A 27430-nucleotide genomic window follows, 5' to 3' on the forward strand; every position below is an offset into this window, starting at 1 on the left:
GGAAATGGGAGGCTGGGTGAGGAAGGGGGAGGATGAGCGGGAGGGGGAAACGAAACATTCTTTTTGTAATTAATTTTTTCCTCTCGTATTATTCCGCCACGGAATAATGGGTTCGGGAAATAAAAACAACGCGTGCGGTAACGTGTCCAAAATCTTCCGCATAAATAAGGGGGATTGAAATTTTAAGTCCCGTGGGAATTGCGACATCCTTTGAGATTTTGAAAGGATTAGCTTTTAATTCTTCCGGCGCGCGAGAGGGCCAGGGGCTCCGAGGGCGTAAGGATGGAAGGGAGGAGGGGAGTGAGAGAATGGAAGGAAGGGGTGCGGAAAGCGACGGAAGGATCCACCCAAACTCCCTTCCTCCCCCTTTTCCATCTAGTGAAACTTCTCCACCATCTTCCGACCCCTTTTGCCTCTCCCACGGTCCCTCGCCCGCACTCGATCGCCGGGATGGGGAAGGTGTGCTCCCCGCCCTGCTACTACTGCGAGGGAGAATGAGAGAAAGAGAGAAGGTTACTTACTCACCCCCCTGCTGCAACTTTCCCTCTTCCCACACCTGCTCTCACTCTCTTCTTCTCTGTCCTCCCCCACATCACGTCTGCCCCTCTCTCCTCGACTCTCCCACACCTGCACCCAACCTCAAGCTCAAATTTCGTCACAGTCCAAGGGACCTCCTCAAATTTTGACACAAGCTTCATGATCTAATTCCTTATGGTGACCGAGACATATCCAGACTGAAGTTATTAATTCATGAAAACTGTTACTTAGCACTGCATATGCTGACAACGGTATCTCACTCCGTTGTCTTAATCTTTGTCTCATCCCAACTATAAGGCTTTGAGTTTTTGAGTAGATCTTAAGCAAACAGTTTCCAAGTGTTCCATATACCTACAAACTAACTGAGCCTCCTTTACCCCGACACATCACTAATTGAATTTTTCAGTTTTACTCAATACTTGCTACTTTCACTTCCAGAATCTCAAGAAGGGCTTTCTATTACATATGTGTAATGACGTGGGGAACCTGATTCTTTTATAGCCAGAATAGCATCATTAGTCACCACCTTGGTCTAAAACTGCGGAGAGGATAATTACGCCCGAAAAATTGAAAACACAACTCCGGCAATTTCCGTGTTATTAGAGTAGTTTGAACGAAACGTAACATGAGAATAAACACAGTAAAGTAGAAAGGGAAATGCAATTCCTTTTAAAAAAATAACATAATCTATTTGGTGAAAATGGCTTAAAAAATAAAACTGTCACCTTAAATATATTTTGGACAAATGTGATATTAATAACACCGAAATTCGAGTTAGTCGTCTGACTTATTCCTATTATGGATGTTATTCAATCTCCTTATACTAACCTGTTCATTGGCATTCATATATCATTAAAAGACGATGCTCCATTACATGTTTATAAAATGAATAAATAACTGAAAATTAATTAACGCTTTCATTTATTTACAAAATTTTCCGGAGATCTGATAATTTGATTGCGTAATGATTACAAAGTTACGTTCGTACCATATTTTACTCACTCACTTCACCTACCAGCAACCCTCGGATACCGGTAAGGGGGCTGGTAAGTTCTGAGGGTAGAGAACTAAAGTCAATTCAAATCCGTTTATGATTACTAAAGTGATTTGTTTCTGAAGAACGAATAAAATAGTTTAGCTATCATGTGCAGTGAGAAGTCTTATTTTAACGTAAGTGGTACACTTTTAGTTCAACCAAAACGTTCTACATCTCTCCACTCTGTGCTATATTTCCCCCGAATGGTTACCATCCTAACATTGAGTACCTACCATCAATAAGATCCATTCTTATCCGTCCAGCGCTCCGTTGTCCGTGCGTCTCGGATTCAATTCACACATTTATATGCCCCCGATCTTGTGAGGAACGCGATAAACTTGGGGAAGCAGTCCCGGTGTCATTTCAAAAACGGCAGACTGGGAAAAGTACCCATCCTTGCTTCGGGTGATGAATTGGGAATATTTCGTATCCTAGATCCCTCCCACCCATATTCTTGGCATAAGGAGGGCAGCTGGCTGCATCTCTTTATTTCCATTCTCATATCCTTCTCAAATATACGGAGAGAGAGGCATGACCCTTGACCCTTGTCCTTCAACCTTCTACATTTACAAGAAGCCCAACTCCCTCCTATTATATCACACCACCTCGAAAGCATGACTAGAAACGCAAATGGCACTGCCGATGGTTTTCTGATTATTACATCCACCCAAGGCAATGGCATTCCATTTGTGGTTTCAACCTTCAAAATCAATTGCACCTCTACGTTCCGGGAAGCGTTGAGAAAATACGGTTTTCCAATGACGAAATTGAAAGGGAGTGGATTATTTCCATCAAGGTGGATTATTCATATATACCAATGACCAACCAATTGAAAAAGTACATGAGCACTTTCATATCGATAGAAACAACAAGATGTTGATGGAGCACCTAAACACAATGTTCTCTTAATATCAGTTTTAAAATATTAATAAGAATATTATTTCCGTTATACCTGTGGCACAGAATTTATCACAGTTACATAACCTGAACAGATAAAATTAAATATATTTAAAAAAACAACAGAGACAAACACAGAAACCTATTTCCGAAAACGAGGAATACCAACCCAGTTGGGATTTGAATCCGCAATGTCTGGGTTAGCTGAAAAATCTACCCCCAGCGCCACCGAGGTCTGCATTTCATTTAATCTATGAAGTTTGGAATGCAAGCGTAAAACCAATTAAATTGCAGCCAGCGTACCCGAGGAGATGTGTGTTCATGTATCACTTTCATAGTTAAAAAGAATAATCATGGGAGCATAAATTGTTTAGTTCCTTCTTGCTTTAAGCTAGATGTTTACCTGCTACAAACTAATGGTGGACCTAAACCTTTCGAAAACTCTCGTAGAGGCTTGGGCGCGTTTGAATAGCATTTCATTCGTTTCCTCGGGGACTAGAAGGTAGTATATTGTAAATTATTCTTCATTATATCCATCTTTGCACTTTACTATTCAAAAAAACAACCCAGATGTAAGGGAAATAACTTCAAGCTCTTTGGGAATATATTTGTACCTTATGGAAAATGATTATTATGAATTTTTAAATGAAGTGCTTATAAGCAATAATGGAATTTTTTTGTTATAATATCCAAGCTTTAATTTCTTCCAGCGGAAAAGAGGACCATAAGCTTCGCGGGAGTAATGCATTATTCAAGAGCATTATATTTATAAACTGGAGTTATCCATAAATACTTGGAGACTCCCGCTTCGGTCACACTTTAGTAAAGCCGTAGAAAAAGTAACCCAATCTCTTTTTAAAATATTAATACCTCCGTTCATGATAGTAAGTATGATCAGGTAATATATTTATATGCAGTTATAGTAGGTAATATTCATAACGGTTTTCCCGAGACAGCTATAGACGGCGCGAACAGCCATAAGGCGGAAAGATAATTTTGTTATTTAACAAGAAAAATTATATGATATTTACTTGTAGGGGTGAAATAATCATCGCCTCTTTTTTCCTACGAAACATTTTATGCTTGCCTTAATAATTTAATTAAGGATTTATTGATTACTTAATTGAAAACTAAAAAACTACCTGTATTACTTAATAGGCATAAGTTAATTCCTAGTGTTTAGCAAAATATTATCCCATCAAACGTAGGTTTTTAAACTGAGTAATTTCCATTTGAATCCTCTAATATTTTAAACGTTTGGACCTATGAATTACTAAAAACTAGGGCCAAAATGATACCACGATATATGTGGTTGCATATTACAACATGACGTCTATAATAAATAGGGATATATAAATTTAACTATGCGTAAATGAATTAATTAGAAGATCTGATTAATAGACTGGGTTTAGTTCTCTTACACAAAGACATCAATTGCGTCCCCTGGTTTCAAATTACAAGCTAATAAGTACTAACTCATTGGAAACACCTCCCACTCAAATTATTTCTAAATATGTCAATGACTGAAAAGTACATCATTGAGGCCCTTATTGCATTCCACCCAAAGCAGGTCAAGCATTAATTTTCAAGCAAATTGAAAACTTCCGATGATTCTTCCAAGCCTACACTTCAAAACAGGCGCGGAGCAATAAGAACTCGGCATGAAAGATCCAAATTATCAAAGGAAGAGTAATAGGGTGACGTGTATTTGCTTAGACTTATGAGAGATTTTCACTGCAAGCTAAGCCATATGGGGGTGCTCAAATAATTCTTACAGCCTCCACAGGCAGCGCAACGGTGGAGCTCCAATGTCATCCCCCCTCCCCCTTCGCACGAAAAAATCTACTCAACCCAAAGGGCCGCGTACCCTGTTCCTATGGCCCCATTGTCTCTCTATCTATCCCACCATTTCATTCCTCTCCATCTACCACCCCCAGGTCTCGTCCCGACTCCCCCTCCATACCCCTGCTATTCACCCCATTATAAAAAAACACCGCCCTCTTCCATTTCTCACCACCCTGATGCTCCAATATTCCCATAATGCATCGGGGGCGAGTTATGGCGGCATGGGCGTTCCCTCTGTCTGGAGGAGAGAAATGGCTGAGGATGAGCTTTAGTGAGGGAGATAGCGAACATCTATCTGTATAGCGTATGAGTGTAAGCACATACACAGATAATACCTACTCCCATATCTCTCTCTCTCCCTCTCCCTCTCTCTCTCTCTCTCTCTCTCTCTCTCTATATATATATATATATATATATATATATATATATATATATATATATATATATATATATATATGTATATAATATTATTAACGTGGGTGTGTGTGAGTGAAGAAACTCTTCTTTCCCTAGAGGAAGGTGGTTTTCTGGCCACCGAAGATATCTATATATATATACACACACACTCACGCACGTATGTATGCGTGTGAGTGAAATTAAACAATATCATTCAATATGTATTTATATGCATATATTCTGTAGATAAAATATACGGAATTTCTGTAGGTATGTGGGCTGACGATATGAAAATTAGAGAGACGACGGCACTCCCTTTCTGCTCTTTTGTGATAGGCAAGGGGTGAGGGTAAGGTACGGATGGTAGGGCGGGGCCAACGTTAAAACGTTAAAGCTTGGAGAGAGGTGAAGGGAGATGTTACTCTGGAAGAATGGTACTTGGATTCACCATGAGAGGGGATGGGCGGGTGCCGAGACGGGCACTGGGTACACGGTGGGCGGGGAAGAGAGCTCTGACGGCCGGGTGGAGCGCAAGCATCGGCGGTGGAGGGATGAAGACGAAGATTTCAAGGTAAGGGGTGGCCTACGGGGAGGGTTTCGCCTCTGAGAGAGGCTCACGTCAACTGTTTAGGCGGAGCGCATGGTTTGATTTAGTTTTCCGGGTCTGGAAAATTTGGATAAGGGCGGGAGTTCAGCGAGGTGAGTTTAGGATTTGCGTGTTTGGTAAGGGGACGAGAAATGCCCGGAGGAAGGGTAGCAGTGGGTGGAGGGGAGCGGTAGGTTTGACTCTCCTGGTTTTTGGGTATGGATGGGAGGAGTTCTGGGCGTCTTGGGATGGAGTGGTTAGGTTGGAGGACTGGGGGAAGGGGTGATGCGAAAGCAATAGTGAAATGTCGGGGAGGGCGGCGCAGCGAACGGCGGATCGCCATTCAAACGCGGTGTCTGGGGAGGAAGAGTCAATGAATCAAGGATCCGTAAGATCCGAGTAGGCCGTCAGGTGTACAATGCTCTCCGGGGACATTCCACGACGGCGGGGCGGAAGGAGGGAGCGAAGCGCAGAGGGAGGGGTGTGCAACGGCTTCAACCGGTTCGAACGGGTTGAAGTGGTGGTGGAGATGGGGAAAAGACTGACTCTGTTGCTCAGCTGCAAGGTCCGGAGTTAAGAGAGCGGAATGGGGGGCGGGGAGCGACACGAATGGATTTGTGGATTTAAGGCTGCTCCGACTAGGCCCGTGGAGGACTCCAAGTAGAGAGGCATTGTGAGTATTCAATAGACGTCCGAATCGAAATATGAGGTATGACGGGTTTGTAAAAACGATTCACTCGTTTATCCAAAATTTCCAACTCAAAGATTACATAATAAAAATATTCAAGTTTTCGTCCAAGATTTTATGACACTCATTTAAATTCAATTTCTAATATACATGTGAGTGAATGCAACTAATGTATTTATTCGGATCCATCGGCGATAAATCACATATTTAATTTCTCTGAAAAGGAGCAAATTCAATTTATTTGAATTAGGGAAGGAACTGCCCTAACATTAAGTTTATGACAGATTATTTAAATTTCAGACCCATAATTACAACGTCCTTGCGAGCACAAAGCGAGATCTCCATATCCGACTTTCCAATACCCAAGTAAGCTTTGTCTAAATCCACTGCATGGGATTCCATTTTCGAGACCATGCCTTCAAAATTGGAAGATAACGGAATAGAACAACGTATTTTTGGACAGAATTTTGCGATGGCGAAAAGTTCACGCTGGAATCTCTGGAGAAAGTTGTATTCAAAAGTTCACAAACACCGAGTTTGGTCGAGAAGAAGGTTGTGCAGCTGGAATCGGAGCACGCGACTACCCGGTCGCGGGTGGCTGACTGGTTCGGTGGAGGGCGTTCCCAGTCGCCTCAAAGTAAGACGGATGTCAGGGCGGGGACTTCTTGGCAAGAAAATTTTCGGGTGAGGAGTTTAAGAGGGTAGCAGAGAATGAGGAAGAGAGCGTGACGACGAAAGAAGAGAAAGCATTGGTCCGAGAACTTAGCTCATAGAGTAAGTACCCTCTGAGTGGCAACGTTTAATTGATTAACCCGTGCAAGAGGTTGGAAATCCTCGAATTCCATGCTTTATTATTTAATGTGGTGCGGAAAAATTGAGTATTTCATTGTCAAATTGTATTGCTTCTGAATGAAATTCTATACAATGCGTTTAAATATAATTTCAATCTGAAAAAAACTCGTATGGTGACTTTCACTCATTTTTTGTTACTGTCGTAATTTTAGAAAATCTTGAATTTCTTAAATTCAATCAAATAATTTTTTGATGGCTATTTTGTTTATGATTATAACTATTCATGCAACAAGATTCTCCATTTTAGATCGACGTATGATGCATTAATGAGGGAATAAAATTATGAACATTCTTTCATTAAAATAGCGTCATACAATGGCATAATCAAAGAGTAGAAGTATTTTTAAAAGAGATATCTTGAAATATTTTCGTATATATTAAGTTTAGTAATGAATTAATTTTCAACTTTTTGATTGAACTGTACCAGCGATAAAATATGTCAAATACAGAATAAGCCAAGTCATAAAACACGGCAATCGTAGCTACGGATGATCTAATTTGAGTTGTGAATTTTTCGAGCCATTTCACCTTTTAAAAATGTATTTCAAGATTAAGTTGTCCTGTTGTTTCAAACTGCAGTTCTGTCCATATGTGTGCAAAATAGTTCAAATGCCTGTTTCAACTTGGTAGACAACAGTCAGACGAAGATGTCATAATCCACCACTAAATCCAGGATTGCGTTATGTACTTTCGTCCCAACATTTACGCGTCACGTGCAGACGCGAAGGTGGCGGTCGATAGACCACAGGTCGTCACAAACTCGGGGTGGTCAGTAGTAAACTACCTAGAGAGTTTGAGTGCTGTCCATCATTCACAGCAGTCATTTTTGTGCATGTAGGCCCACTACATCAGTACTGGTTTTAATTACCTACTCTCGCCGCTCTTATTCAAGCTCAACGGGGGCCAATAACCGAACATTGATAGGCAAAAAAATAACAAAATAAAGAGTGAAAGAAAATCAAAAAACGATGATTACGAAAAGGTCCACTTAACAGGTGATTAAATGACAGAAATTCGATAATAAATAAGGGAGAGAGATATCCGATAGGACTTCAGAAGATGAGAGGATTTGAGGGGAAGGAGGAAAGGATGAGGGTAAAAGGTGAAGGGCCAGGGGGAAGACGGGATGCAGTCGGATATTATGGGGTGAAGTTGGGCGGGTGGGGGAATCGTAGGAAATGGAGGGGCAGAGGGGAGGGGAGCTACAAGAGTGGTGGGAGCCCGACTCCAAAGGCGATGGTTTGAGCCCCCGAACCAGGACGCGAACGATGCGATCGTAAAGTTTTAACACCTTATCGTAAATGCCACTATGCACAGCTGATGAGCTCATATTAGATAGATAAACGACCCTATCGCGAGAGGGAAATTGAGACCATCAGGCACCTGTCCTCTCTTTCATTCGACCTTAAATATCAACGATAAAGAAATGAATACGTGAAAAACAGGGAGGGGGAAGTGGGAGAGGGAGAATAAAAATGAAATACGCGATGGGCGCCCGTGTGGCTCACCAAGTTTTTCTCTCTCCCAAAGAGACGGCGGCGGCTTGTACTTTTTCCATTTCCGGGGAGGAAGTGGCGACGTGAAAAACGAGAAAGCAAGGAGTTTATCAGAGGGAAAGAGAGGAGACAGGATGAATTGAACAAGGGGAAGAAGATAGGATGAGGCATAAAATAATTCTGTGATGAGGAAATGCCGAGAAATGAGTTTCACTCACACAAGCTCACCTCATCTCTTCTGGGACGAAATTTCGGAATAAAAGGTAAAAAAACGCGTCGTAGTACAGTTCCAGACGATCTTGAACGGATTGGTGGCGCAAATGGAGTTTATGCAAAACATGCTTTGCGAAGTATTTATTATCCATTCAAATGTATCAACCCCCTGAGAACGTATTTTGTAAATAAATTAACCTGACGTGAGAGAAAATGTTAAACTTTAGGGATTATTTCAGAGACACACAGAGACTCATAAAAGAGAACATGAATGTTTCACAATGCGAGGAAAGCTTATTTTATCTGGAAAAAAGAAAAAGACAATTGAAGAATTTGTAGGACGATTTTGATAGAGATATTTTGAAAGATAGTCAATGAATGAATTTGAAAGATAACTATTGCAATGGAGAGAGTTTCGGAATCAAACTCCTCAATAAGGGTTGATTAGAGACATTGATTAGATAATAAACTAGAGAATCATTTTATTTTAGGCATTATCAAGGAATTTTGATCTACTGTGAATAAAAATTAAATATTTTAATAAAACTTTGTGTGACTAAAAGCTTGAACAAAAGTACTCGCAAATTTTAGAATAGGGAGGACTCGATTGTCACCGTAGGAAAAAGATCATATTACCCCTTAGGTACACAGAAGTTTAGGGATTTTATGCACTTAATTTGATTTGATATATTTTCTTGGAAGACGTACAGTAGAACCAAGGATGGCTAGAAAGGTCAGATATTTCGGGTAACCAATAGGGTGGGAGAGAAGAAAGGCTACATGATAGGAGGGGAAGGAGGAAATGCGATAAGTGGAAGGAGACCAGTGGCAGAAGGGACAACGCATGAGACACGGCGAAGGGAGGAGAGAGGAACAGGGGGGATGACTGCCTCGGATGCATGCACGGGTGGAAGCGGAGAGCGGGTAGTTTTGACGGAGGGATGAAGGAGGGTTGTGGACGGGGAAAGAACAAGATTGTGGAGGAGACGGCAACAAGGAGGGCGGGGTATGTTGCTGATGTAAGTTGAACGGAGGGTATGAGGATGCGTGGAGAAGGGGAATGGGAGTTTGTGGCATAGAGTGGGAGGCACAACTTGGAAGGGGGGAGATGTAGAGACGTGGATGAAGAACTGTTGGGTCCGTGGGGAAGGTGGATGGGAGTTGAGGGGCATTGTGTGTGCGGGGAGGTATGGAGTGGAGTTGAAGGGCGTGGAAGAATGAGGCTGAGGATATGGAGAAGGGAGATGGGGCTAAATGCGGACGAAGGAGACAGTAGAGAAGGAACAAGTGGAGGAATGGCAGAGGCGGGGAGGGCAATCACCAGGCAATCGAGCAGCCTAGAGCGAACATAAGAGCCAAGGTTCCGAACTTCAGAAAGAAAAGGAGAGAGAGCCCGAGAGAAAGAGATGCGCGGTATCAAACGAGGGGTGTGGGGGTACGAATGAGGAGGGGTGGAGGAAGGAGTGGGCGGAGCTGTGGGAGTGCCGAGTTGGTTCGTAGGAAATGGTCTCGGTCGGAATGGGGTTGCTCGGAGCAACAGTAGTTTCCTCATCCGCTTAGTTCCGACGGCGAGGCTTAATATGCAGTTATCGTGGCATCGCAAAGAAACTTATGCAATACAATTTCGAAAAACAGACTAAAATTCGCATCGCCTCGAGTAACAGAAAACGAGGAAAAAACCCTCAGCAAGAGGGAATCTTGTTAACTTAAACCTCAAATCGTTATCGGGATACCATTATATTACGCGTTGGGTATTGAGTGGAAAATAAGTTTTGAATTCACAAATTAAAGATTAGGCATTTGTAGTGTGCTCCTATAATGCTGTAATAAGTGCGATACAATTGTTGATCAGGGGCTTGGTGAGCTGTCACCATAGGGCATAGGCACAAAGTGAACTTGGCCTCAATTATTTAATTAGCCGTCTGAATTTGATTAACCCAATGTTCTTGACAGCAGGCGCAATTATCCCAAATGCTTAAATATAAAATTATAAAATATAATATCCAAAATTGCTAACTTAAATTAATATCTAGTCTTGAGCTTTCAAATTTTTAGAAAATTTTTATTACGATCACTAAACATTTGGCCATCTTAATGTTAGGAAATTTAAGTATGCAAATCAAATTCTCTCGGAATGCCTGAATCAATAATACTACTTCATTATTTTGAAAATCTACAGAAAAACTCATATAAGCCTATATATTGCAGTTAAAGTTTATCTATCCACATATTGCTGTGGTAAACAAGAGATATCGTATGAATACGGGTATTATAATACTGATAAAATAATTGGTTTCCTATGAGAAAGCCAAATATTTTATCCAACATATGCTGGTGAGTTTTATAGCTATGGTATATTACTTGTATTTTCAAAATTATATTAGAATGATTCTTGTATATTATGCCAATGACAGAGCAAAAACTATTTTTTTAATTTAACATTGGAACGAAAGACGGAAAATTTAGCCGTGGACTGTGAAGTTGCCCTTAGAAAGAAAGACATCGGCTTAAAGACGATCATAGCTAGAAAGTTTAAATCCTTAGTCAATGTGGACTTCCCTAAAAGTAGGTTCTATTCTCAAGAGCTATCTTCGATCATCTCGTGAAAAATATTTTTGAAAGACAAAAATCTGATCGTTGAAAAAGCGTACAAAGGCAACACAGTGGTAGTAATGAATAAAAGTGACTATATTGGAAAGTGTTATGACTTCATCAACAGCGAAAAAAATTGTGAAACTCCCAAATGACCCCACCACGAAATTACAAAGAATAGTTATCAAGTGTTTCAAAACCACCCCAATATCCTCAAACAACGTGAAATTTACAAAGCAATAGTGATGAATCCGAGGGCTCCCAGATTTTTCGGCCTTCCTAAAATTCATAAAGTAAATATTCCCATGAGACCAGTGATTTCGAGTGTATCCGCCCCCACGAGAAAACTAGCCTCCCTTTTGAACTCCCTCTTCAGAGAGTTGACAAATTTCCAATCTAAGTTAGGAGTGAAAAATTCCAGTGATTTCTGTGCACAGCTCTCCAAGAAAGGTCCCCCGCCCTCCAAACATATCACAAATATCCCGGTTTTGGAAGCACTGGTAGTGACGGAAAGAGTGCTGAAAAGTGTTGGGGCCGAACCACCCTTCCTCGGTGAGTTCATGTCACTTTTGAGATTGTGCGTGAAACAAAATTATTTCCAATTTCACAATGATTTCTTCAAACAAGTTAAAGGATTAGGCATGGGGGCCCCGTTATCACTACTACTTGCTGACTTGTACATGGACGATTTTGAAAGTAAAATATTCAGCGGCCCCTCAATTTGTACCAAGAATATTCACTGTTGGTTTCGATATGTAGACGATATCTTTGCTATATGGATAGGCACTGATAGACAGTTGGATAAGTTTATGAACAACCTGAATTCCCAATGCGAAAGTATCACTTTAACTTGTGAGAAATAACAGAATAATCAATTAAATTTTTTAGATATCACAGTGTCGAGAAAGGGACGGGACTTTGAATTTGCAATTTTTCGGAAAAGTACCACCACAGACCACATCATCCCCTCCAACTCCCGCCATCACATATCGCATAAGCTTTCCTAAACAGACTGTTGGCTATTCCTCCTTCCAAAAGTAATTTTGTTAAAGAACTCAAAACAATTAAAGGTTTAGCAATGAAAAATGGCTGCAAAGAAAATTTAATTGACAAATTACTACAAAGAAAATGTTCCTTCAAAGCATACAATCTTTCGTTCAAACCAATTAATGTGGAGGAAATAGGTTACAAATGGTACAAACTCCCATATTATGGATCAATTTCACAGAAGTTAGCCAACCTTTTTCCTAGGGAGAACTTTCGAATAGCTTTTTACTATACCAATAACTTAAAATCATTCTTGAATACCACTAAAGACAAAATATGTACACAAAATAAAAGAGGCGTTTATAAGCTAACTTGTGAGGACTGTGGTGCTATATATATATATATATATATATATATATATATATATATATATATATATATATATATATATATATATATATATATATATAGGTCAAACGGGGAGGTCATTAAAAACACGAGCGGAGGAACATAAACGCTGTTTTAGAACTTGTGACCTCAAGCAATCACACTTCGCCAAACATCTATGGGAAGAAAATCATGGGAGTGATTTCATCCCGGAACTCTTACACCAGAGTGGAAAAGGAATAAGGATGAACCAGTGGGAAGAGCTCGAACTCGGAGAATTTAAAAACGGGTCATTTGGTTAACGATTTATTGTTTGAATACCTCTCCCCAATCCTGGAAGTACCCCTTTCCCTCACAGATAGACCCGACAAACCACCCTTCACCCCACCCCACCAAACTGTAAACCAACCAAGCACCTGTCCTGACGCTTAACACCCCTCTCCCCCCTCCCCATCAACGCCGATCGCAACTCCATTTTCTTTCGCCTCCTTCTCCCCCTCGTTCACCCACCCTTCCTCCCCCTCATGATTGGTATATAAGTGGACTTCGACTTATTTAATTTGTACCTGATGATGACGCTTGAGCTTTAAAACCGGTTGTACGCAAATAAAGGAGAGTGGAAAGATACATTGTATTCTTCATTTAATTAACAATTTAGTTATTATGAAATGTAGCGTCCGTTTCAAAAAGATAAGGCAGGGGTGGCAGGTTAGAAAATGGAATTTAGAAGCATTAAATGGATTTACAAGGAAGGAGAATCAACAGGCTGTATAGAAAATCATGGATGACGGTAAAGGGCTGAGTAATATCGAGGAAAAATTGGGATACATCAAAAAATTGGATATCGAAAGCCGCAAAAGGAACTTTAGGGACAGTTAATAGGAAAAGATAAGGAAACCATGGATCGCAGATGAGATGATTGAAAAAATAGATGAAAAGAGAAGGAAATCGAAGAATATAAACACCGAGTTAGATAAACGGATGCACAAAGTGTTTAATAATAAATTGAGGCGGGTGATAAAGACGGGTAACGGGTAAAAAACAAAAGAACCGCGGCGGAAGACGGAGTGCGAGGTCATGGCAAGTTTTCAGAGGAAGGTTGAAATCGGTGCCCTATGCAAGAAGGTTAAAATACTATCGGGGATTAGGGCGAGAAAATTTTGGCTGACAGTTTGAGATAAATGGGGTATGATAATAGTTAAAACAGAAAAGATCCAAGATGGAAATACTGGAGGGAAAATATAAAATAGCTATATGGTAAAGAATTTAGACCAAAGAGCTTAGATATAGAAAGAGAATATGACGTGGATGAAGATGGCTTAGGTCCAAGTGTACTCGACGATCAGATAGAAAGGGCATCAAGGGAGATGAAATCAAATAAGTCCGAGGGGGGGGGGGACAACATTCCATCGGGAATACTAAAATGTTTAGGAAAACTTGTGAGGAAGTTTTATTGACTGATTTGTACTATCTATGTGGAACAAATCTGGCTGGATTGCGGCCGGAAGAATTTTTGAGATCAGTGTTAGTTCATATTCCGAAAAAGATAAAGGCTATCTTATATGAGGAATAGGGAACAACGTGTTGGATTTCCTTCACAGCTAATATGGTTCTCAGAATCATCAAAAAATAATGGACAGCAGGGCAAATGATTACTTGGGGGATGATGAGTTTGGGTTGAGGAAGGAGAGGGACACGCGCGATGCCATTGCAGTAATGAGATCTCTAATCGAGAGGAATATAGATTACAATCAGGAAGTATTTGCCAGTTTCGTAGATTTTGAATTGGTATTTATTAGTGTGAATTAGGAAAAACTAACGGAATAGTTCGGAGGGACAGGAGGATAATCCGTAGCCTGTACATGTCTCAGACTGCTCAGATGCGAGTGGGGGACCGAGAGTCATGATGGGCAGTGTTACGAAGAGGTGTGAAGCAGAGTCGTCCATCGTCACCAACGCTGTTCAACGTATATGTGGAGGCAACGATTAAAGAGGCATGGGAAGAACTGGAGGTAGAAATGAAAGCTGGCGGGTAGATCGTAAAATCATTTAGGTTTACTGATGACCAAGCTGTAGTTTGTCAGCCAGCCATGAATTTGCAAGCATTGCAGAGTGAATTGGAAATTCTGTGCGACGGATATGGGATGATAATCAATATAAATAAAACAAAGTTTATGCGACATTCCAGAATGAAAAAGGCTAAGCTAAACATTAAAATATGTGGGCAAAAACAAGAGCAGGCAGCCTACGTTTTTCGGAAGTGTTTTGGACCAAAATGGGCAAAGTAAAGATCCTGATCTTGATCAAAAAAAAACTCAAGATAGGATAGACTAAATTACAAGGTATTGTACTAATGATATCTATAATCAAATTAAATTAAATGGACCACATTAAAATATTAATAGCCTAGGCAAAACAAAAACCGTATAAGCATAGAAACTAGAAAAATGTTCATGAAAACGTTTGTTTCGAGTGCATTGTGAAAAGGATGTGAGACGTGGACAATCAGGAAAGAGGAAAGAAACAAACTTGAGGCAATGGAAATGTGGACTTACGAGGAACTAACAAAAACAAGCTGGTAAGAAAGAAAAAGTAATGAAAAAGTGTTAGCAGAAGTGAAAGGAAAGATATCGCTCTTAAGAACGATACAACAAAGAAGAGCAAAATGTATTGTACATTTAATAAGGCATAGCCAATTCCTTGAGAGAATAGTTGCAGGAAAGGTTGTAGGGAAGAAAACAAGAGGACGTGCCAAAGTTAATTTATTCAATAACACGGAGCATGAGATGGATTTGAAATCGTATACCAGCCTGGATCAGTAATGAATAGAGAGGCGTGGCTATTGCGCCAAGGCGCTGCCTTTAGTGTTTAATGATGGACCAGAAAATTTAGCGCGCTTATTTTGTACTTTAAATGATAGGTGCGTCAAATTCTCTTTTGAAATACTAAAAATCCGCGTAATGTATACAAATCTCTTATGGGCTGAGTTATTACTAAGAATTAAGGAAACTTTTAATGCCCATAATGTCAGCTCCAAATGATTGCCTTTGTTGTTCCACTACGTATATCTCCGAAAATGCAATTAAGATCGACGACTCGCAAAGAACAGCAACGTCAAAGAAGGTCACTTGTCCACGAGAAGTTATTATTTATGTCTTATTCCGCTGGGAATCATAATCATATTTTCTCATTCCCTTTCTTTAAATCGCCTCTGGATACTTCGAGTACGCTCGAGAGCCCTGGAGGTAATTGGTTTGAGCCTCGTGTAGAGCCGCGCATCATTTTTCGCAATTTCATTCCCCAATGCTTTCTGATGAGAGAGGGTGGCTTCTTCCCTCCTTCCTTCGCTCAGACGCCGTCGTAGTTCGTTGTAGCTACGTGCGGACAGTCGTAATAACGATGGTTTTCCACACTCCGCCCGACTTCCTCTTCCGCTCAACTCAGACCCCTCTCGGCTCCTTCTAAGAAACCCCCCCCCCACAGTGATAACCCACCGCGTTTCCTTCTCAACCTTTTGACCTTTGGCTCACTCCGCCCGCAATATTGAACGGAATATGTATGTTTTGAATGCACACGCGCCCCATCACTTGTCGTGTGAAAGATGGGGAATGGAAGGGAGAGTGGAAGACGATGCTACTCGAGAAGTTAAATCTAAATTTCCCTCGCATCCCCAATTGACTGCCCGTCTCGCTTTCCCGGCCCTTCCACCCACCCTCCAACGAAACTTCCTTTTTCATTAAGTTTCGAGCCTTCTTTTTCTGCGCACTTCTTCCTTCCAAACTCCCTCCCCCCTTACCGAACCTCCTTGCACCCTGGGCCCCCTTCATTCCTAGCGTCTTCTTCTCCTCTCCTTTTTTTCTTCGCGGTGTCAAAACCCTTACTCTCTCTCTCTCTCCCCATCTGCTTCCTCTCCTCTGCGTACACAATATCTCTCCGAGTGACTTCCCTTCGCAGTATTCCCCCTTTTCCTCCCCCACCCCATCCGCCAGAAATGGATGGCTCTGCACCTCTTGGGGAACCACTCGAGTGGAGAAAAGATGAGGGTAACATGAGGTCTAAGGTCTGATTCCACCGAATGAAGGAAAAAAATAACTAGAAATTCATCCCTCCTTAGCCTAAATCTGAGGTTTACTAGAAAAATATGCATTTTAGCGGCTATATAAATTTTGAATAAAACTACGGAAATAAAATAGTTGGCATAAGAGTCAGGCAAGTACATAGATATACCTATGCGTTTAGAAATCTTTGAAGTTACGACATTTTTTCGTAATGGCCATCTCCCGCAGTCAACCATAAAAACCTCAACCTAGTATGTTATGCTACCAACTACAGTAAGTGCCCCAGTTCGAATTTGCATAAAGCCATAAAATTGTGAAATTAATTTAAAGAGCCCCAGATTCTTCTCATTTGTATACTGCTCTTGATGAAAAAGTAGAATAAGGACATTTTATTGGACTAGCATTTAATGCCATTCCGGCTCAACCTCATTTTAAGAGCTAAACTTGCTGCTAAAGTTGAATTATTTTTAATGGATAAAATACCGTTGAGTAAATTGCTCTTTATTTATGAGAAATGCTTAAATCAACAAGCACACTATTTATCCAAAAGTATTTTGACACACGATATACTCTCATACTAACATGAGAAAATGGTGCTGCTTAAAAAAGGTGACTTGGTGCTTTGAAAGTAACCAGCAGATATTAAAAAATTAACACTATTAAAATACAAACCAAACTAAATGTAATTACAATTGACCCATTTGATAAATTTATAATTATCAGACTCTTCAGGTAATTTACTTAATATTCATTGAGCACATACCCCGCATAAATCCTTTGACAATTATTATTACCTTAAAACCACGTCAACATATTAACATTTTAGCTTTGCTAAAATCTGTTTCCTTACTCAAACTGACTATTGATAAATACCATGCAAAAGAGATAGAGAAATATTAATCTTCCATTATGGTGATGTGAGATCAGAAATGAATTATAATTTCCTAAACTTGGAAAATGATGGATGGTCTAACTAGTCAAAAATACCCAATAACAGGATAAATTCGTTCGACATATTTTGATTCATAATTTTTGATACTCTGTCACCGTTCACTGAACTCTGCCAAATTTGGTGACTTTCGAGGAGATGTTTGGGCACCGTACGACCCACTGGGTACAGAAAGAAATTGTTCACACTTGGTAGAACCTCGGGTTTCCTATTCACGAGAAATTGATTGCAATCCGTAATTATTCTCGTGGTTCCTACCAATACAGAAATAATACAATCTAATATTTGGGAGCCGGAGTTCGAATTGATGCAGGAAAAGGAATTTGTTTACCCAAGCATCCACGCTGATTTATGGGTACACACACGCCCTTGAGCCTTAACAAAGCATCCCGTCGGTTCATTTCCTCCCGCTTCATCCTCTCGCCATCTTCATCTTTCCATCACTATACCCTCCTCCTCCTGGCTACCCCCAACCCTCTCTACCCGCACCACCTCACGCGTCATCCTTTCCCTCCACGTTTCACCCTCTCACTTCCCCCCCTCGCGACGAAAAAGCCCCGCGCTCCCGTCACCCACCACCCATGAGCACCCCGTCAAACATCCGGTAACTGGCGCCACCCCCTCCTGTTCGTTGCCCTCCGCTCAGTCCTTACCCACCTCCACCGGCGCAACCACCACCCCAGCCCTTACCACGGGCCACCTACGCATTGCCGCAGATGGAAAACGCACGGTTGAAAGAGGTACCAGCCACCTCCCCGTTTCATTCTCCCCTCCCTGCTCCACTAAATTTCCCCGCTCTCAATTTTGCCAGCCACTCAACTCAACTCTCTTTCGCTCCTCCAAACGTTCGGCTGCGCGATGGTGCGGGAGTCTAGGTAAGCGGAGGGCAAAATAGCATTCTGGTAAAGTGGACGAGGAGAAAGGGAGAGGAGGACTGCTGTGTCTGGGGCAGGCCCATGCCTACGCAGAGTTTTAAAATAGTGTACTGCCGCCTGGATACCTTAGAAGTACCTGGAGCTCGCGTTGGATATCGACGCAAAAATCTACTATTGGTAATTTTTGAGATATTTCACTGTCGCTAACCAACGCTAATAAAATTCACATAAGAGCAGCCGAACCGCATACATACATTAGTTTTAGACATATGTTCATCTTACGCTCTAGGATCCGTTTATCAAAGCTACAAATCAAATGACAAGTCCTCTAAAAACGGTCAAAAATATAATATGAAATAATCTTAAGACCGGTATTCTGTGAAAAGGAGAAAATAATTGAACTAACATTCATCTAAATCAGCAGGTCAAGCAGGAGTGAACGGGAAGTGAATTAACCTATACCGTTGAGAAATGAACTTCTGTTCACGGCTAGGGTAGTGGTCATAGGAATGGAGGTTGCTATCCACGGAGGCGGGGAAGAGAGAGAAAGCAAAGCACAATGGATGAAGTAAGGGAAGAGAGAGAGATGGGATAGGCCACTATGGGTCACTTCGGTGTGCGGTTCATGGGTCTTTATTATTGATAATTTGGTCACAGACCAAATCCACTCCACTTACATGCGCAAAGCGATGATTTCCCTCTTCCATTTTAAGCTAAAACGCAATTCAAAAGGACTTCGAAAATCCAAGCTCACGAAAAGAGATGTATCAAATCACCGAGTAAAGCATTCCTAATTAGGTTAACTTGATATGGTCACGACACGGTGGCAAACGCCACATAGCTGCACACTCTATACATTCACGCCTAGTAGTGCGAGTTAATAACAGAAATGAGTGAAGATCCACCATGGCAAAGGTATTAACTTTGACCGCTTTTTGAACTAGTAGCTTTCAATTTGCTCTAGAGTCTGATGTCAATTAAGCCATCAAGGCCGTTTTAGATTCATAACAAGCATTTCTGAGAGATTTGATAGAAGAAAATAATGATTGAGTATCATAAACAATTTAGAAAAACTGGGTTAGTACACCCGGAAGAGCGAAGTGAATATTTCATGAATAGCCAGTGTTCATTTGCGCATGCGGGGATTGGATTAGCGTATACCGAGCCCAATAATTTAACTACGAGTATGAGGAGCTTTGGCTGTCTTTAAAATTAGAGTAGAACCGAAACTACCGAGTATTTCTCCCTGTTCCTAACTACTGCCCCCGCCATTTTTTTCAGCTTACCCTGAAACATATTAAACTCGGCATTTGTGCGCATCCTACCATGCATGCAATTTTTCAAACAGGATATCAGCTTTTGCGTGTCTAAATTGCCACTATGTACAGGCATGGTCGTAGACAAACATAAGTTTCATCTTTTACTCTAAAGTAAGTGTAATTCGTCATCACGATATTGCTTGCATACAGAATTTTTGTTTGATAATTAATATCATTTGTGAAAGGATTGTAATAATTTGTTTGTGATGTAACAAATATTTCAAAACTCTTCAAACCATCACTAAAAAAATAATCGTGACTAACTTTCAAGACGACGTTCAAAATTTATCCTATTCTATTGGTATTAATAGCATTTGATTCTTGGAGTTTCCATTGCTGAAACCATCTATCACTTTTTATGCATAATAACCTTATGCTATACAATTTGTACTGCATGAGTTAGATACAAAAATATGCGAGTTATCTTGCGAGTTTAGTGACCATGAGGATAACGAGGTCGAATCCTTCTACGCGCATTAAGTTAGCGTTCGAATATCCTATACTGAGGAATAATGGCACTTTGGTCACTTCCTATCCGGCCCACAAATGGTGCGAGTTATGGCGGTTCTACATGCCACCATCGAACGACTAGTGGCTCGTACTTAATCATGCCTGTGTTAAAAGAGAGAGGAGAGAACTCCGAGCTTTGACATGCCAGCACTATTGAATGTGCTTTTGACATTTTCTCGCCAGTTGAAAAATAATTTTCGTTCAAAGTTGAGGTTTTTGCTCATTTTAGAGTTATAGTCTGGTTAAGGATAAAGAGATATTATTTAAATTCCAAAGACCGGATATTGAGGGATCTGGGTTCGAGTCCCAGTCAAGGCGAATGATTTTTACGCTCTGAAATTGTTGCATTAAGATATTATTTATGTGAGAAATATTTATAATTTTATAATAGGGCATACAGCTCGGCATGGATCATAAATATTCAGAATTCAAACGAGAAGAAATACTCCCATTTAAGTTTTGTTTAATATAGGCCATTTTAATATGATATTAATACATTGCAGAAATTTTATCAATTATCTCATATATATATATATAACAATTGATAATGATTAAAAGGCGTTTAAAAGTATTGTATTTATTAGATAACAGTAAATTTATTAGAATAGAATTTATTAGAATAGATTTTATTAGAATTACAGTAAATTTCCTATTGGTTGAGTAAAAAAAGTTTAGAAAACTTATAGCTGGATTTCAGAGTTAACCTTGATAGAGATTTTTCATTCCTTTTTAAAAAAACGAAGTTGCAGTTATCAACTGTTTCCCATCGAGTGGGATTTTCCTTCCGTTGAGTTATAAATCAAAAGGACTTCATGATACATATTAAAAACCTTTTGTCACTCCCGCCCTTGTCACTCACCATTAAAGATCTTATTCGCTCATTTAGCCCAGCTGTACACAACGATAATTATTAGGAATTTGATATTTAATTACAAAAAATGTAATGACTCTATTTCAGATAATCTCCACGAAATAATGCCATCGATTGGCATAAAAATTTTACTTTTACCATTTCTGAAACGTTATACCCTTGAAAAGGCTATTAGGTCTAGCATGAGAAAAAAATATGAGAAATTGGTATAGTCCAAAACTACAGTTAAAACTGATATAAAATGGGCCAGTACGTTTGTGGAGAAAATTTAGTCTTTACAATATATTATTTTACTATCATTATAAAAATGTAGCCATAAGGAGACTTAATTCTCTAGCTATCTAGAGTCTGCAGTCAACAATCATGCCACCCATAAAGTATCGTTCGCATTGAAAATAGGTCATCTAGGACTTCAAGTAAGGGCAAATGAAATTCATATCAAATACGCTAACATTAAATGCAATCTTTACTCACAGAAATCCGCAATATTACTTACGTAAACGATAAATGGGCAACGCAGACTGATCGCCATTAAAAATCTTCCTTTCCCGGAGAAATTTGGCGCAAATCGGTAAGAGATCCCCATTACATAAATCGCTCTTTCGGATAAAATAAAACAAATATATCTCAGGGAACGAAGTAGCAGTATCTCATCCGTAGCCCCTGGAAACCGAAGCCACACACATCATTTATTTCACTTTTATTTCGAGAAGACCGAATTTATGCATTTAAATAGGTTTTTCCGTTGATCTGGAGTAGTCTCCGAAATTCTCCGAATTGTTAAAGAACCCCTTTTTTGAGGGAGAGAGGGTCACTCATTTGTTTTTTTTTCCTTCGTTCCTCGTCCACCGTTTGTTCTCCGGACATGCCCCGACCTCCCATCCCCTCCTTTTCCTCCTCACCCTTCACTATTCCCTCATCCCCGCAACCACCTCCTCTGCGACCATTCTTTTAGCGATCAGTATCCGCTTCACTTTAAAGGTCTGCTTTCGACTCTTGCACTTGGCGTCGTAGAGATATGAGGCGTTCCTCCAGGGTCTGAGAGGGGGAGGGGCGAGGGGTGGACGGTGGATGGATGGGCTTGATGGGGAGGGGGATACAGGGGAAGAGGGGGTGGAGGGTTTTATGGAGCGGTGCATGGTCCGGAAAGGAAGGAAGGTGGGTCCGCACAGATGAGGGGGACAGAGAGAGAGGGGTTTCGGGAGTGGGGTGGATTTGAGGGATTGCTATGTGTGTGTGTATGTGTGTGGGTGGGTGAATTAGGGGAGGGGGCGTGGACCGATTTTGAAGAGGGAGCGGTAGAATTTTGCGGAGAGAGGGGAACGGTGGCTTGAGGTGGGGGTGGCGGATGGAGGAGTGAAGGGTGTTGGGGAAATCGAGCGTTCGGCGAAGCGCGAAACTGAACAATCTGGACAGCGGGAGATATATGTTCAAGTAGTGTGGGCAAGCTTTGCTGTATATGCACACATATATAATTATATTAATATGTATATACCCACACACTTTTATATGAATTTTGCATTATTTGCACGGGCAATCATGTGTGTGTTTACATATATAGATATACAAAAACGATAGTGCATATATATATATATATATATATATATATATATATATATATATATATATATATATATATGCACTTTCGTTTTTTTAAATTAGAGAGAGAGAAATGGAATGCAGTCATAGGAACGGAGTGACGTGGTTTCATGTTTTATTAAGGTTGAGAGAAAATTTTGCGAGCGCGAAGCAGGGAGGGAAGAAAGAGGTTGAAACAGGGAAGGAGAATTAAAAAAGGTCCGGCAAAGGATAGGGTATAGTATGAAATATTTGGCCATTGGAATGTATACACCACGCTATGGAAAATCCTGTGTGTCCATGACGGGGTCATAAATAGGGAGTTGTAACTTTCAAGCGGATATAATATGCGCCCACCGTCCATAGTCTGTTGAGATAGTTTGTCAATAAACCAAAGGGAATCAAATATCGAGTACTATCGAGCTTAAGTCCACTGTATTCTACTTTTGAGATAACAGTGACATTTATTTTTATCAATTTAATTCCGATTGTGAAAATATTCAATAGAAATTTAGAGAGCGAAGGTGGAAATGCGTCGCGTATCGAATGTATTTTACCTGTTATTAGCTTCTAAAATATAACTTCTAACAATACTTAGGATTAAATTATGATAATTTTGTCCTCCTTAAACTCATGTAATAAATTTTGTTTCCTTGTGAAAATTAGGTTGCTAGAAAGTGGAATTGTATCACATAATTTAAAAGATACACATTTAAATTATTCGGCAAATTATTTGGAGTTTACTAATAAACGAATGGGAGTGGTTCACAATTTTTAAAACATATTTTTGCAATCATTTGCCCAACCTATAGGCTAAAAGGCAGTAAAAACAATAATATCTAATCTCCACTATGGACAGTTATTGCCAAACAGACGCTCAGCGGAATAATGGGGGTGGGAGGATTACGGGTAAGGAGGAGGGGACGCGAAAACTCAAGAGGAAATGAGAATGGAAAGCTTATGATGGAGGCAGAGAATAGGATAAGGAAGGACCTTGTGTCCAGAAGTGCCGGGCGAATTTCAGAAGGGGGCGTGTAGGAAATGAGGGAGAAGTGAGTGTGGGGGAGAGGAGAGGGTGGTTTGGAGGGAAGTGGGGACGGTTGGGCGACAGTAGGCCGTAAAAACCACCCCCACCCCAGTCCACCCTCCTCCAACCCGAACATCGCGATCCACGGACATGTCGTAATTCGCCGACATTTTTTGGACGTATTTATTGGATCGCTAATTTGTGCGCCATTCATGACGAAATGGCATTTATTTCGATAGGAAAGAGATGACGCAGCGAAATTCTTTTACGATTCCCAAGAGCAATTTCATTCCCCGTCCTTCCTAAAAGAGTCTGCGATGCGTAATGTTGTGCTGGGAGGCAGAACCCCTTAGCAGGTTACCACCATGGTAAAGATGCGGACCAAATGCTGCCATGCTATTGTCCTGAAGCAAGCACAAGAGAGCATTTCTATTACATTAAGAATTCTTTGCAATTTCTTTCTGAGGACTCTTCCTCACCCTTGGCTTTGTAAATATGCTACCTACTACGGACAAAAGGCAAAGCTTCTTGCCTGGAAGAGTCTAGCATGACAGATGTTAAGGCAGGTTTGAAATCTTCTCCAAGTCATCAGTGCAAAATAATAACAATTTTATGAATTGGTAGGGAGTATCTTTATGTGAGGTTTTGACGTTAAAAGGTTCTGTGAGCATTAACACGCTGCAAATAAATCAAATAAAAACCAGTGCAATTACTCAAATGATTACAGATGCAAACAACATTTAGGTTTGAGATATGTCCGCTCCTCTTTGTGAATAAAACACACACACACATACACACACACACACACACACACACACACATATATATATATATATATATATATATATATATATATATATATATATATATATGATTAAAATCCCGTATCCATGTTGTCAAAGGTTGATTGAGATCGGATTTTTGATGCTATATAAATGGCCCGCAATAAAAACTCAAGGCATCTATTTAACGGTACGGGATAGTTGAAATAGTAAGACTTACCTAATTAAATAAGTATTATCTTACCTAATTAGACAATTATGTATTTAGTGTAATAATAATATAAAAAAACTATAATATCCGTCATTTTATCGAACCAAAATACATTTGTTCACGGCTTTAGCTTCGATATCGATTAGCCCGTTTGTTATTTTTACAAGGACACAGCAAATTGGTCATAGGGTTCGGAATGATTTATTAGGTTTTGCCTACGCAACCAAAATTCGGTCACATCAATGCTAAATTAAAACCAGGACCAAAGGATTATTCTGAGGGAGGCCATTGTTCAGTGTGTTTTTAACGTATGGCGTTGGAGTGAGATAAACTTATCGAGTGGAAAAATGTTCTTATAAAGGGGCTTCCCGGCGTCATTGTTTGCCACGAATGGGAACTACCTCTGAAGTCATTATTCAGTCCCGGAGAGAGAAAATATGAATGCGCGATTGCAGGGAACTATTCCGGAACAAGGATATCAGGTCGCCATTACTCTGTTGAGTGCAGATGAGAGGTAATTTATCTGCCAGAGGAAAAAAAGTATTTCTTCAATAACGGCTATTGGGTATTTCAGTTGAATTGTTAAAGCTCCGTGAGACGCCCATTTAAAAACTTCACACCAACAGTATCTTTGGGGATAATCTCAGAAGAGCGATTACTTTAAAAGTGCTGTCAATTCATGTTAGGCGTTTCCGCCGGGCATCCAATGTTATCGCTAAAGAAAAAAAGGAGCCTTTCTCTGGCTATGCCCAATAAATAATTGAACCCCATTCAATCTACTGCGGCATCAATTGTGCAAAAAATACTCCTTCGTAAGATGAACAACTCTTTAAATTTGCATAGAAGCGAACCACCATGAGATAAAAATATGGATTGGAAAACCCTTAACCGGCGTGAATGTGGACTTCGTGATTTCAACCCGTGCCTGTCAGGCACACCATTTGTGACAAGCGCAAGGGTGAATATTTTGTTGGATGGATTAAAAATAAAAATTATATTTAGCTGTATGAATATAGGTAGTGGTTTAACAATTGAAGCTGGCGATTACTCACATTTTTGTCAGTATTCTTCTAACGGCATCAACCTTTCACCCAAATTCACATGAGGTTTCATTCACTTCCTCCAGCTGTGGTGTTTATAGCAGGGCGTGTACCAATTTCCCAACCCTGAAAATGAAAAATATCATCTTTACACTTTATATTGAACACATCAAAAGGTAAACGATTTAATAAGTACCACAATTATGACACACCTACATATATACCATGAAACAACGATCGATTAGTCTAATTAACTATTTCATGAATTCTACACACCCGTAGCATGCACCGGACCACCTTTAGGAAACCTGACTTCATTGGACTGAATGTTGGAAAATTTTACAAAGAAAAGGAAAGATATTATTCCGCCGTAGTTGCGTTACATGTATTAGACCAAACGACTCACATTTTTTGCGATCCATCATAGAATAATTTCGTTAAGCTTCTGAATGTAATTTACCAATAAATTCGTTCGTGAAAAATCGTTACGAAAGGAATGTGTGACAGGAATAATAGAAAAATAAAGAGAAGATTTATTCCAATCACGAAAATAAAAATGGAAACTAAACAAAACAGTAAAATGATATTTGAAAATCTAATCAAGTCGAGATATCGAGAGAATTGTTGTAGTCCCACAACATGTCGGCTGATGAGATAAAACAAGTAATGTTAGTGAAGTAACCTTTACTCCGCAATTTCTCATTATAACCATTCTATACTAACTACTGCAACTGATTTGGTCGGAACGTGACTGATACAAATGCGTTTATCTTTTTTTCTATTCTCGAGGAACATTAGACAGAGTTATTTAACTACTGTTCAATTTTTCCTATTAGTAACAACTGGGCAATTACTGATGGCGAAAATTGAATGCCAAACTACAGGTATTCACAATGACAAGATTTTACATTAATATCTCAATCTTCTTCTTCAATTTTCAATATTTAAATAAACAAATATCATACCATGCCCAATTCTTAGCTATGTTATCACGTGAATTTACAGATAAGTGATATTAATTAATCAATGGGTGACCTATTCTGTTCTAAATGATTAGAGGCCAAAAGGACATCGGAATAAATTCTGGGAACAATAGCTATTTTATGGGTGTTAGATGTTTCATTATGTTAGTAAATGCCACAGCTGCTATGTTTGACAATTGTTTCTTTGATTTCTCATGATATTGTTCAACAAGATACTATTGGAAAAGATATGAATTGCTTATTGTTTGTTATTACCAAGCCTATTTATTCAAATATTTTTTAATAAACCGTCGCAACAATCAATCAGAAATTTTGAGATGAGTCAATGACCGTAGGCACGATTACTTCCGTTTGATACTATTCATGTCGCATCTTCTGCTGAAGTCTGAAAACAGTTGAAGTCTGGAAACACTCATATTTCTCTATTTATATCGATTCTTACGTCAAGAAACCATCCAGACATTAAAACAACTCCGACATTGATGTTCACTGCGCAGCAATATTATATGTGGAGAAATAAATAAAATATAGCGGCGATTTTTAACAATACGGAGTATTTAATTGCTTGAAAGCAATGAAGAAATCAAGAAAAATAATCTGAACACTTCAAGCATACATCCGGATGGCATCTGCTCTATTTAGGATTCTTATGACTCCACAATAATTGAAATGGAGTGAGTTGTGCCAACTTTTTGAACTTTATTCAGAACGAGGG

General features: G+C 39.9%; 1 protein-coding gene across 2 annotated transcripts in view; it reads right to left on the reverse strand.

Moving 5' to 3' along the window:
- The window catches only part of LOC139693703 (lachesin-like), a 702929-nt gene that overhangs the window by 444138 nt on the left and 231361 nt on the right, over positions 1-27430 (reverse strand). For both annotated transcript variants that reach the window (XM_071591961.1, XM_071591968.1), the window contains one exon: positions 25745-25858. The gene's annotated coding sequence lies outside the window, so the exon portion shown is untranslated. The remainder of the gene's footprint in view (positions 1-25744; positions 25859-27430) is intronic.

The sequence above is a fragment of the Hetaerina americana genome, unplaced genomic scaffold, assembly GCF_022747635.1.
Source record: "Hetaerina americana unplaced genomic scaffold, ioHetAmer1.1.p SCAF_1, whole genome shotgun sequence".
NCBI classification, from domain to species: Eukaryota; Metazoa; Arthropoda; class Insecta; order Odonata; family Calopterygidae; genus Hetaerina; species Hetaerina americana.